This window comes from Tachypleus tridentatus, chromosome 12, assembly GCF_004210375.1.
Source record: "Tachypleus tridentatus isolate NWPU-2018 chromosome 12, ASM421037v1, whole genome shotgun sequence".
Classification (NCBI taxonomy): Eukaryota; Metazoa; Arthropoda; class Merostomata; order Xiphosura; family Limulidae; genus Tachypleus; species Tachypleus tridentatus.
The window spans coordinates 68,601,650-68,615,416 of NC_134836.1; positions in this window are offsets into that span (position 1 = coordinate 68,601,650).

A 13,767-nucleotide genomic window follows, 5' to 3' on the forward strand; every position below is an offset into this window, starting at 1 on the left:
CTGGCCATGCCGAGCCCTTTCTTTTGTAATTTAATTCGTTTTCTGAAATATTTCAAGTTATGTAGAAGTTTAGATATTTACTTATACTTTTGCTTATTCGTGTGTACACAATTTAAGTTAATAGGTGTCACTAATTAATGTAAACATTCTTTGTGGCTAAATTAAAAAAAAAAAATTCTTAAATATTTTCGTAACGAACAAACCTAGAGGCAGTCATTTCTGTGTAACAAAAACGGACACATTCCGTAATGTATGCTTACTTCTTCCCATGCCGCTATAAACAAAATAAAACATTTTTTTTTTTTTCTTACAGCTTGTAAAATATACCACCTACAACGGATTTAAAAATATATTTTCTATCTGGTCATCCCATGAGTAATATCCGAATATTTAATACAGAAAGTGCATCATCATTTCTATATTTGTAGAAAGCTTTAATGACTAAAATATGTAGTAGAACGTGTATAAAAATGTTCAGATAAATAAAAGAAACTAACCCAACTCCACATTTTCAAATCATTAATCAAATAAACCCTTATGAAGATGGATGTGTCTGAAGAACACATTAGACATACAATGCTTTGTGAGTTTAAAAAAGGCAATAGTGCAACAGAAACTACATGAAACATTCAAGGTGTTTATGGTGCGGAGTCTCTAAATGAAAGAAAATGTCGAAGGTGGTTTCAGAAGTTCAGATCAGGTGACTACAGCTTAAGTGATGCACCACGTTCAGGTCGCCCTGTTGAGTTTAATGATGACTTGCTGCTGGCTGTACTTGATGAAGATAGCGCTGTAGCAGTTGAAGAATTAGCACAGAAACTTAATTCAACCCATTCAACATTCACCATCATCTGCAACAGCTTGGAAAATTGTCAACACTTGGAAGATGGGTCCTCCATGATTTGACAGAAACCAACCTTAGAGCAAGAGTGGACATTTGCACTTTTGTGAACGTAACTCACTTTTTCGGACAGGTTAGTGACTGAAGATGAACAATGGATATTTTATAAAAATGTTAAGCACTGCAGACAATGGCCAGTGCAGGTAAACTGGCTAAAGCACAGCTCAAAATGGACCTCCACCCTCGGAAAGTTTTGTTAAGCGTTTGGTGGGATATTGTTGGTGTGATCCACTTTAAGCTGTTGCCACTCAATGTAACGATTACATCAGATTTCTATTATCAACAGTTAGAGCGCTCGAATGTTACACTGAAAGGAAAGAGGCCTGCTTTGACCAATCGTAAAAGTATTGTGTTACACCAGGATGATGCACGGCCCCATACAGCAAGGATCACATCTGCAAAAATTGAAGAGCTAGACTGGAAAAAACTTCTACGTCTACCTTATTCTCAGACCTTGTCCCATCTGATTATCATCTATTCTGAATTTTGCAGAACTATCTTGATGGAAAAGAGCTTGGAACACATGAAGATTAAAAACTGTCCTCTCTATATTCTTTTCTTTCAAACCCCAAGAATTTTATAGAAGTGTCATTCAGAAGCTTGTAAATCGTTGGCAGACGGTAATTAATAATAATGGAACATACTTTATAGGTTAAATAACACTAAAAGCGTTTGAAATCCATTCTCTTTTTCTGAACCTGAAATCGGACATTACTTAAGGGATGACCTGATATTTTCAAAGAATCCATTTTGCACAATCTTTCATTATAATTAACATCTTACATAAAGGAAAAACCTTTAATCACTGTAAACAAAGAAAGACCAAGCCAATGATAATATGAAAGCACTTTATACTGACTACAACACTGACATCGATTCTCTAGAAGATATGTTATGAATGAATAGCTTTAGTATGTCGTACAAGCATCCGAACACGATTAAAAATGACTTCAAATAAAACATAACTTGAAAATAAAACAAGGTATTTATAATAGAAGTACCCCTTAAGATCACGATAATGTTATATTTCAAAAATAACTGAAACCGAAAGTTAGAGTGACTAATATATCATGCTGTGTTGTAACCTATAGAGTGCATAATTCACTCGTGATTCGTGGCATGCATACATTTTATTGACGTTACGACAAGAACGTTAAGCGTTCTTTGTGTAAAATAGTTTTCGTATTATCTAAAGTAGTTTCATGATATAAAGTAGCTTCATAACTTAAAGTAGTTTCATGACATAAAATACCTTCATCACCTAAAGTAGCTTCATAACTTAAAGTAGCTTCGTGACATAAAGTACCTTCATGACATAAAATACCTTCATCACCTAAAGTAGCTTCATAACTTAAAGTAGCTTCGTGACATAAAGTACCTTCATAACCTAAAGTAGTTTCATGACATAAAGTAGCTTCATAACCTAAGGTAATTTCTTGACATAAAGTACCTTCATAACTTAAAGTAGTTTCATGACATAAAGTGCCTTCAAAACCTAAAGTAGTTTCATGACATAAAATACCTTCATCACCTAAAGTAGCTTCATTATCTAAAGTACCATAATAACCTGAAGTAGCTTCATGACCTAAAGTACCTTCATAACTTAAAGTAGTTTCATCACATAAAGTACCTTCATAATTTCAAGTAGTTTCATGACATAAAGTACTTTCATAACCTAAAGTAGCTTTATAACCTAAAGTAATTTTTTGATATAAAGTAGCTTCATAACCTAAAGTATTTTTTTGATATAAAGCACCTTCATAACTTAAAGTAGTTTCAAGACCTAAAGTACCTTCATAACTTAAAGTAGCTTCGTGACATAAAGTACCTTCATAACCTAAAGTAGTTTCATGACATAAAATACCTTCATAACTTAAAGTAGCTTCATTATCTAAAGTACCATAATAACCTAAAGTAGCTTTATGACCTAAAGTACCTTCATAACCTAAAGTAGTTTCATCACATAAAGTACCTTCATAATTTAAAGTAGTTTCATCACATAAAGTACCTTCATAACCTAAAGTAGCTTCATGACCTTAAGTTCCATCATAACTTAAGTAGCATCATGTCCTAAAGTACCTTCATAACCTACAGTAGTTTTGTTTATTTGTTTGTTTTGAATTTCGCGCAAAGCTACTCGAGGGATATCTGCGCTAGCCGTCCCTAATTTAGCAGTGTAAGACTAGAGGGAAGGCAGCTAGTCATCACCACCCACCGTCAACTCTTGGTCTACTCTTTTACTAACGAATAGTAGAATTGACCGTCACTTTATAACGCCCTCACGTCTGGGAGGGCGACCTACAGTAGTTTCATGAAATAAAGTATCTTCGTAGCCTAAGGTAGCTTCATGAAATAAAGTACCTTCATAGACTAAAGTAGCTTCATGACATAAAGTGGTTTCATGACATAAATAAAGTACCTTCATAACCTAAAGTAATTTCATGACATAAAGTACTTTCATGACCTAAAGTAGCTTCATGACGTAAAGTCGTTGATCCGAAAACAAATCAAAACTGAAGAGGACGTACTTATGGATCGAAACTAGTTTCTCTAATTTTAAGATTTCTGATAGATTATTTCATTTATTGTGCTGTTATTTTTTCATTAATTATTACACACGATATTATTTCATTATTAATATAAAAGTTGGTACATAAAGTTAATATACAAATGAAGTCATACGACTTCATGGTTGGTAAGATCATACAAGTGGAAACTATTAGATATCTTACTAATAAAATGACTCTTTCTAAGAGTGTTTGAAAGATAATAGTACCTAATAACACTAATTTCTATTGGAAGTATTATAAACCCCTGTTTTTGTTTTATTTTCTGTGATATTAGTAATCATGATTACAAAATAATGAGGTAAATGCCCCCCGATGAAACAGGGGCGTTTACAGACTTACGACACCGAAAACTTGGGTTCGATTCCCCGTGGTGGGCTTAATAGATAACCTAATGCGGCTTTGCTCTAAAAAATAAACAAACCATTCAAGTTACTGTTCTTAGAGTATATAGTGTGAATAAACGTGTAATGTTAAATACAAAATGTTTCCCCTTTTGAGTATCTACTGGGGTGGGTCTTCTAGCTGCTTTCTTTATGTATGGTGTGAACATCTATTCCAAGCTGGTGAAATAAAACTAGAATCAGCTATACTTGTGATAAGACATTATTACAGGCCTATTATATTTTTAGCACTACTTTCTTAATATATCTCATTAGGAATTTCCAAGAATTAGAAGAGCGTAAAATAATAGTATATCAAATACACTATATCCGCCATACTAACTGTTGACAATGGGTTTCGCTGAGCTCTTGGTACTGGGATCGTATGTGTATTCATCCGGGATTGTACAAATCATTGTTATTGATTACTTGTTCTGAAGCAAAAATTCATTTAATTTAACTTAGTCCTTACTGTATTTTATAGTATACTGCCATTCTGTGGTATAAAATTATTTGGTGTGTATTTTTTGTAGTTAATGAAGCACCTCAAACTTCTAAGTTGTATCGATACTTGATTTTTTTACTGTTTGTGGGTGATCATTGATCGACATTGTGGATACCCTGTAAGCTTAGATGATTTTCAGATAAAGTATTGTAAATGTAGTTATTGAATTACTTTCCAAATAATGTCATGTTTAGCTTTCAACGTGTTTAGTTATTTCACAAAAAATGTTTACTCAGTGTATTGATCAAGCAGTAATCTGGTTGATGTATAAAGAAATATGATCAAAATATTTAATTATTTCTTAGGATTTTCCATACCTATAATGACAAATTATTCCTCTCTTCTTCCGAGACGACTGAGGTAAGGATAGTTTAAGGCAATTAAATATCCTATGGAATAAGTTGTGAAATCAAAAGTTTGAAATAATAAATGTTACGTACCCTGTTGGAAACACATTATTACTAATGTATCTCAGTGTGTTGGTTCATATTAAACAATTTTGTGAAGATTCTTATTAATGTGGGTCTTTTAGAATATCATAGTTTGTTGGATAATATTAAACAATTAGTTTTGATTTAAGTTTTATATATGTGTCAAATTCTAATTTTAATAACTACAAAGTTTTGTCTAATATAACTCGACTCTATGGACCTCAACGTTGTAATTATTAAAACAGATCTTGTTTACTCTTAGAAGTTACTGTTTTCGTATTTTATAATTAATTAATGTTAGTTTCGTGTTTGCCCTCTCCTGGATAATTCATATATATAATAGCTCACAAAATAGGTACGAAACAAACGGCAAGCTTTTCTTTCTTTGTCGGGCGCAGTAATATTTATAGCTATCACTTAGGTGGTTATTAAGGTGCTCGATTCTCAATTTGTAAGTCGCGAGTTCGAATCCCGTCACCGACCATGCTAAGCCTTTTCACCACTAGAGCGTTATAATGTGACGGCAAATACTTCCCTGTTTTGTTTTTTTGGTAAAAGAGTAGCCCAAAAACTAGGGTGGGTGGTGATGACTATTTGCCTTCCCTTTAGTCTCTCACTGCTAATTTGAGGATGGCTAGCGCAGGTAACCATCGAATAGTTTTGCGTGAAATTCAACAAACAAACAAACTCATCCTGTTATCACAAAACCACATTTTATACTTTTTTACTAAAGTTAAACCTCAAAACATAGTTGTGTTAAATCTTTTTAATATCTCGTCTGTTTTGTGTGTTATTCGCCTTTGTTTTGTTGCTGTGCAACAAGCTTGCTCGGCATGGCCAGGTGGATAAGGCACTCGTAACCTGAGGGTCGCAGGTTTCAATCCCCGTAGCACCAAACATGCTTGCACTTTCAGCCGTGGGGGCGTTATAATGTAACGGTCAATCCCACTATTCGTGGGTAAAAGAGTAACTCAAAAGTTGACGGTGGGTGGTGGTGACTAGCTGCCTTCCCTCTATTCTTACACTACTAAATTTGGGACGGCTCGGTGCAGTGGGCTAACAACCTACTCACTTAAATACCTGTTGAAGAATCCGCAAGCGATTGCTGCCCTATGTTCCTTTATGGAATCTAATGGTGATAACTAACTAACTAATCCTCGATTAAGTTAATTATTTATCATCCAAATATTATAATAATCTATAAAATAGACTTATGTCATTCAAAACATATTACAAGAAGAGACATTTATAAATGAATATGCCCACGAGTTTAGATCTTAGTAAAATTGAAAACAGAGAGGAGGTGAAATAAAACAGCTATTGGGTGATGGTTTCAGCAAAAGACCATTTGTAGTCCCCGACGAGTGTCAGTGGTCATCACCCATTTCCTTCAGTCTCAGGCAAGAAATGTTGGTTACTCTCATTCCCTCGGACAATAAGTGATTTGTTGCCTTTATAACCAGCCAATGTTTATGTATTGATCACTTTTACTGTTGGCACTAGGTTGCGACTGAACATTAGCATGTTTACTATTGAAGCAGCGCTGCAACCAACATTGTTTACACAGATGCGTGTATGTTCTGAATTAAGTAAATATATATATATATGACCACACTGTTCTCCGCTTTTGATGTACACAGTTTACTTTTCACATTACGAATTATGTTTTTTACTGCACATTATTCCTTTACGTCGGTAATTAGAAGACGTCTTTAGAGGTAATTTTTTCTTTGTTTGAGTAAAGCATATTATGTACAGTTGTTATCTTTTAAACAGCTTTACTTAATGTTTATAAGGCAAAAACAAGTGTTGAATCTTATGTTGGCATTTATAAGAAAACCAGGATAATATAGAGCCTATCTCCGTATCATCACACGGAAACAATAAGAAAAGGCATATATCAGTCTGCTGTAACTTAAAAACAAAATAAACTAATATTTATCAGGACCAGTTTTCGTATTTATACACCTGATGAAGCCTCATACGCAAAAATAAAACGTGTTATTATTATTATCTGAAAAGTAACGAATGTTTCATTTAGAACCTTATTGACAAAATGTCTAAATCTCTTCCGTATTCACTAAAAACAAAGAACAATACAATATTTATTTACACATTTATCATGCAACTGTTAGGTACAGCACGAATGTATTGTCATTTTCCATATAAGCACAAACAATATATGCATTGATTACTAAAATGTTTCTTGTTATTGGTGTACGGATGTTACAAATTACTGATTAAAAAAGAAATGTGGTCGACAAAATGGAAAACAACATTATGTACTTTGTCTACAGTTTACAATAGTAAAATAAAAACATGGCTCTTCTGAATAAATATCTACGATAATTTTGTATTAATTGTTAAATCAAATCAAATTTCGTTGCTAAATTTCCCATTCATCTTTTAAACTGATACCTAAGTGGTGAGTGTAAATTGAAAACAATTTTTCTGACTTTCACGAGACAGTATTTTTTACATATAGTAGTAAACCATGTCGAAAAAACGTAGAATTTGTAATAACATCAGTTGTGCTATTTCGAAGAATTGCAAAATCTTGACGTGTATTCTTTTCGATGTATTTACGTGAAACTGCCGAAACTACTATTGGTGTCAATGTTCTCAAAGATTATGAATTTTAATTTAATTGGATTAATATTCATTTACTCTTGCATATGAAGAACAAATGTAACACTAACGAACCGATCTCTGCATATTTCTTTAATTACTAGTTTGTTTGTTTGTTTGTTTGTTTGTTTTTTGGAATTTCGCACAAAGCTACTCAAGGGCTATCTGTGCTAGCCGTCCCTAATTTAGCAGTGTAAGACTAGAGGGAACGCAGCTAGTCATCACCACCCACCGCCAACTCTTGGGCTACTCTTTTACCAACGAATAGTGGGATTGACCGTCACATTATACACCCCCACGGCTGGGAGGGCGAGCATGTTTAGCGAGACGCGGGCGCGAACCCGCGACCCTCGGATTACGAGTCGCACGCCTTACCCGCTAGGCCATGCCGGGCCCTTTAATTACTAGCTCCTGATTTTTTAAAATTTCGCGCAAAGTTATTCAAGGGCTTGTCTGAGTCGGCCCTAAGTTTGAAGTGACGGATTAAAGCGAAGGAACTAGTCAAGAAAACCCAGTGTCCATCCTTGTCAAACCGATCAGTGGGATTTGACCGTTACGTTTTAAACGCACTCCGAGTCCCAGAATACATAAAATGATTTTATTTTGTGTGTGTGTAGGGGAAGACATTAATCCAGTCATTTAGGATCGTACTTTAACTTGATTTGTTAGTAAAATAATCATGTAGATAATTCACATATATTTCCATAAATAAAGCATAACATAGCTTTGTAATCACATCAAAAGGAGAGCCATGTTTCCACATAATATTTAGAAAGAAGCGTGTCATACATTATGAACAACCATTTATATACTTAAATATTAGAATTATTGTTTTAGTATAGACTGGTAATAACTTAAATAATATTGATATTTAATTTAAATTCATCTTACATAACATATTGTGACGAAACAGCTTTCAGTTCTCACCAAATACACTTGTAACTTTTGCCAAAAACAAACAATAGTATGAGTTTAGGGCAAACGATAACTTTGTTGTTAAGCGCAAAGATACACAATCAACTATCTGTAATGTACTCACCACGGGTGTCGAAACCTGTTTTAACTTTTCAGATTTACCGTTGAGCCACCAGGGTACACAAACAATAACGGTAAAAAACAATATTCACATTAGTAAAGCTCGTTGCTTGTTTGTTTTTGTTTTTGAATTTCGCGCAAATCTACTCGATGGCTATCTACGCTAGATATTCCTAATTTAGCAATGTAAGACTAGATGGAAGGCAGCTAGTCATCACCACCCACCGTCAACTTTTGAGTTACTCTTTTACCCACGAATAGTGGGATTGACCGTTACATTATAACGCCCCCACGGCTGAAAGGGCAAGCATGTTTGGTGCTACGGGGATTGAAACCTGCGACCCTCAGGTTACGAGTGCCTTATCCACCTGGCCATGCCGAGCAAGCTTGTTGCACAGCAACAAAACAAAGGCGAATAACACACAAAACACACGAGATATTAAAAAGATTTAACATAACTATGTTTTGAGGTTTAACTTTAGTAAAAAAGTATAAAATGTGGTTTTGTGATAACAGGATGAGTTTGTTTGTTTGTTGAAGTTCACGCAAAACTATTCGATGGTTACCTGCGCTAGCCATCCTCAAATTAGCAGTGAAAGACTAAAGGGAAGGCAAATAGTCATCACCACCCACCCTAGTTTTTGGGCTACTCTTTTACCAAAAAAACAAAACAGGGAAGTATTTGCCGTCACATTATAACGCTCTAGTGGTGAAAAGGCTTAGCATGGTCGGTGACGGGATTCGAACTCGCGACTTACAAATTGAGAATCGAGCACCTTAATAACCACCTAAGTGATAGCTATAAATATTACTGCGCCCGACAAAGAAAGAAAAGCTTGCCTTTTGTTTCGTACCTATTTTGTGAGATATTATATATATGAATTATCCAGAAGAGGGCAAACACGAAACTAACATTAATTAATTATAAAATACGAAAACAGTAACTTCTAAGAGTAAACAAGATCTGTTTTAATAATTACAACGTTGAGGTCCATAGAGTCGAGTTATATTAGACAAAACTTTGTAGTTATTAAAATTAGAATTTGACACATATATAAAACTTAAATCAAAACTAATTGTTTAATATTATCCAACAAACTATGATATTCTAAAAGACCCACATTAATAAGAATCTTCACAAAATTGTTTAATATGAACCAACACACTGAGATACATTAGTAATAATGTGTTTCCAACAGGGTACGTAACATTTATTATTTCAAACTTTTGATTTCACAACTTATTCCATAGGATATTTAATTGCCTTAAACTATCCTTACCTCAGTCGTCTCGGGAGAAGAGAGGAATAATTTGTCATTATAGGTATGGAAAACCCTAAGAAATAATTAAATATTTTGATCATATTTCTTTATACATCAACCAGATTACTGCTTGATCAATACACTGAGTAAACATTTTTTGTGAAATAACTAAACACGTTGAAAGCTAAACATGACATTATTTGGAAAGTAATTCAATAACTACATTTACAATACTTTATCTGAAGGTCATCTAAGCTTACAGGGCATCCACAATGTCGATCAATGATCACCCACAAACAGTAAAAAAATCAAGTATCGATACAACTTAGAAGTTTGAGGTGCTTCATTAACTACAAAAAATACACACCAAATAATTAATACCACAGAATGGCAGTATACTATAAAATACAGTAAGGACTAAGTTAAATTAAATGAATTTTTGCTTCAGAACAAGTAATCAATAACAATGATTTGTACAATCCCGGATGAATACACATACGATCCCAGTACCAAGAGCTCAGCGAAACCCATTGTCAACAGTTAGTATGGCGGATATAGTGTATTTGATATACTATTATTTTACGCTCTTCTAATTCTTGGAAATTCCTAATGAGATATATTAAGAAAGTAGTGCTAAAAATATAAAAGGCCTGTCATAATGTCTTATCACAAGTATAGCTGATTCTAATTTTATTTCACCAGCTTGGAATAGGTGTTCACACTATACATAAAGTAAGCAGCTAGAAGACCCACCCCAGTAGATACTCAAAAGGGGAAACATTTTGTATTTAACATTACACGTTTATTCACACTATATACTCTAAGAACAGTAAATTGAATTGGTTTGTTTATTTTTTAGAGCAAAGCCGCATTAGGTTATCTATTAAGCCCACCACTGGGAATCGAACCCAAGTTTTCGGTGTCGTAAGTTTGTAAACGCCCCTGTTTCATCGGGGGCATTTACCTCATTATTTTGTAATTATGATTACTAATATCACAGAAAATAAAACAAAAACAGGGGTTTATAATACTTCCAATAGAAATTAGTGTTATTAGGTACTATTATCTTTCAAACACTCTCAGAAAGAGTCATTTTATTAGTAAGATATCTAATAGTTTCCACTTGTATGATCTTACCAACCATGAAGTCGTATGACTTCATTTGTATATTAACTTTATGTACCAACTTTTATATTAATAATGAAATAATATCGTGTGTAATAATTAATGAAAAAAATAACAGCACAATAAATGAAATAATCTATCAGAAATCTTAAAATTAGAGAAATTAGTTTCGATCCATAAGTACGTCCCCTTCAGTTTTAATTTGTTTTCGGATCAACGACTTTGCGTCATGAAGCTACTTTAGGTCATGAAAGTACTTTATGTCATGAAATTACTTTAGGTTATGAAGGTACTTTATTTAGGTCATGAAACCACTTTATGTCATGAAGCTACTTTAGTCTATGAAGGTACTTTATTTCATGAAGCTACCTTAGGCTACGAAGATACTTTATTTCATGAAACTACTGTAGGTCGCCCTCCCAGCCGTGAGGGCGTTATAAAGTGACGGTCAATTCTACTATTCGTTAGTAAAAGAGTAGCCCAAGAGTTGACGGTGGGTGGTGATGACTAGCTGCCTTCCCTCTAGTCTTACACTGCTAAATTAGGGACGGCTAGCACATATAGCCCTTGAGCAGCTTTGCGCGAAATTCAAAAACAAACAAAAAGAAACTGTTAAACAGCACACAGCGAAATAGTTGTATAAGTCGTCAAAGCAACGAATATTCCTTTCATTAATTAAAGTTCAAGATAAGTTGCTGTAGAAATATCCCCTTTGTTAAAGAGCACAGAGTGAAATAGTTGTAGAAGTTGTCAAAACGACGTTGCTGATGGTTAACGTCACAAAACAAGCAGGTTATTAGGTTGTTTGTCCAGTTAACTGGTGTGAAGCCATCACATTATACAGAATTTGAAGATCGATATGTAAGAGATCACTGCTGAGAAAAGCAACGGAGCAGGAGGTAGAGAATCCTACCAATAATTACTGTACGTAAGGTAGACACATGACATGTACACAACCTCATCAAAATGGATATTACAAGAAGCCAACCAAGTCCAGTGAAGTGCAGAAGAAGTGAAAAACTTTTACTCCTGAGAATAAATGAGTTCTCTATTGGGATTGGTGGAACCAGGTCGGTGAGAGAGGCAGGGAGTTTAAATTATTAATAGGCCTAGTAATCTCAACACAGACTCAAACAGAGAGAGTGGAACCCATTACCACTAGAAATCATTTTTATAATTCTGGGATAGAGTTTGAAAAAATAAATAATTTTAATTTAATTCAATTTTCTGATGTGATATTCTAGAAAAGAATAACACAGATCATAATCCTCATAAATTCAAAAACATGTCCAAAGTAATTAGGACGATTGTAATGAGATGAAAAAGCTCTTTCACCATACTATAGGATCTGTAGTATATTATACTATACTATATTATATTATATACTATATTAGCGGGATCTATAGACATTCCATCAAATCCCAGAATGTGAATGAAACGTTACGATTCTTTGCACATAATTAAACAGTTTCCTGGTTTCAATTTTATGTTAGCTTTCTTTCTTTATTAGAATTCCTTTTTCAAGTTCTCAGCCACATATTCAAACATGTGGTCAAACATTATCAATGTAGGCCAAGCATTCTCTTCCATTGCAGCCCCTTCAGTTTGACTTCTATTAGCCTTTTATTAGCAATGGACACACTACACACGCCACTTCGCATGATACGATATTCATACAAGCTAATTCCTATGTTAAAAACAGTCTTAGATGTGTATTTTTCATCCGTTACAGTTTGTAAGAATTCTGATTTCAGAAATAAAATATTGAATAAACAATAACTTTGCAATATGTGCAGACATTTAGCTGTTTTAGCAAGAGGAAGACGTCAATATGAGTTACTGTATTCACTTCATCTAAATAAGCACAAAAACACTTCTGACAAATAAATTACCTCATCCAATGCTGCTTACTTTATGGAAAAGTAACAGTGTGTCTCATGTATCGGCTCTATAAACATGTAATAAAGCACCAACATTCTAAATTTCGTCTGAAGCAAACCATGGGCACCACTTTTGAACACACAGAGATACTGTTATTTCTTTTTCCACACACGCAAAATCATACAATCCATCTTTCCTGGGCTAGATGAGGAAAACATCTTATAACATCACTTCACCAGTTGCTTAGACAAAACTGACTGAGAATTTCTACCCTATGTTGCCAATACCAAAGCTTAGGTCAAAGATGAGTACATTCATTCTGTGAGTGACACCTGTTAGACGCAGATACAGATCTGTTTATCAACTAATGTCTAGTCCATCATCAGAACCAAACTAGTATCTGCTGGTCAGAATGATGTACTTACTTGGAGGATCTAATGTACCACAAGATCTACCAGTGTTTTAGTTACTTCTGTATCAGCCAGGAACTCAGTCTCTCACCATTTTAGCCTTACAAGTGCACACAAAGCTCTAACCAGCTCCACGAGAATGGAGTTGAACACATATTTCACTGTAAGCTGTCTTCCATACTCCCCCAGCCCGTGACAAGGTCTGAATGGGGCTTTTTTAGTTTTCTAGAGCTGTAGCGACATCTTTTAACACTTGCTGTTGGCTATCTTTGACCTGCTGCCATTGATCAAAACAGATAACCTCATTCATTTACTGTTTGGCATAATACAGGTGCTGTTGATTCTCCTACGCCTATTGAGCCATCAGTCAAAACTGATTACTTTGCCTAATTTGCTGCTCACAGAGTATAATTAGTTCACTGAAAAGTGATCCAGCATTCTATAACGAGTATAAGTTTTCCCTCTCTTCCAGAACAACGTACGGGTGGAGACATCATCTTTCACTGGAAACTAGTAGGGTTACCTAGTGGCACCGAGATTTATGGGTAGTTGGTATTCCTCATCATGGCTTGTTAGAGATATCTGGGTAGGACGGTCCATATGAAGAATAGTTACAGCTCCAGGTTTCTTCATCTCTTG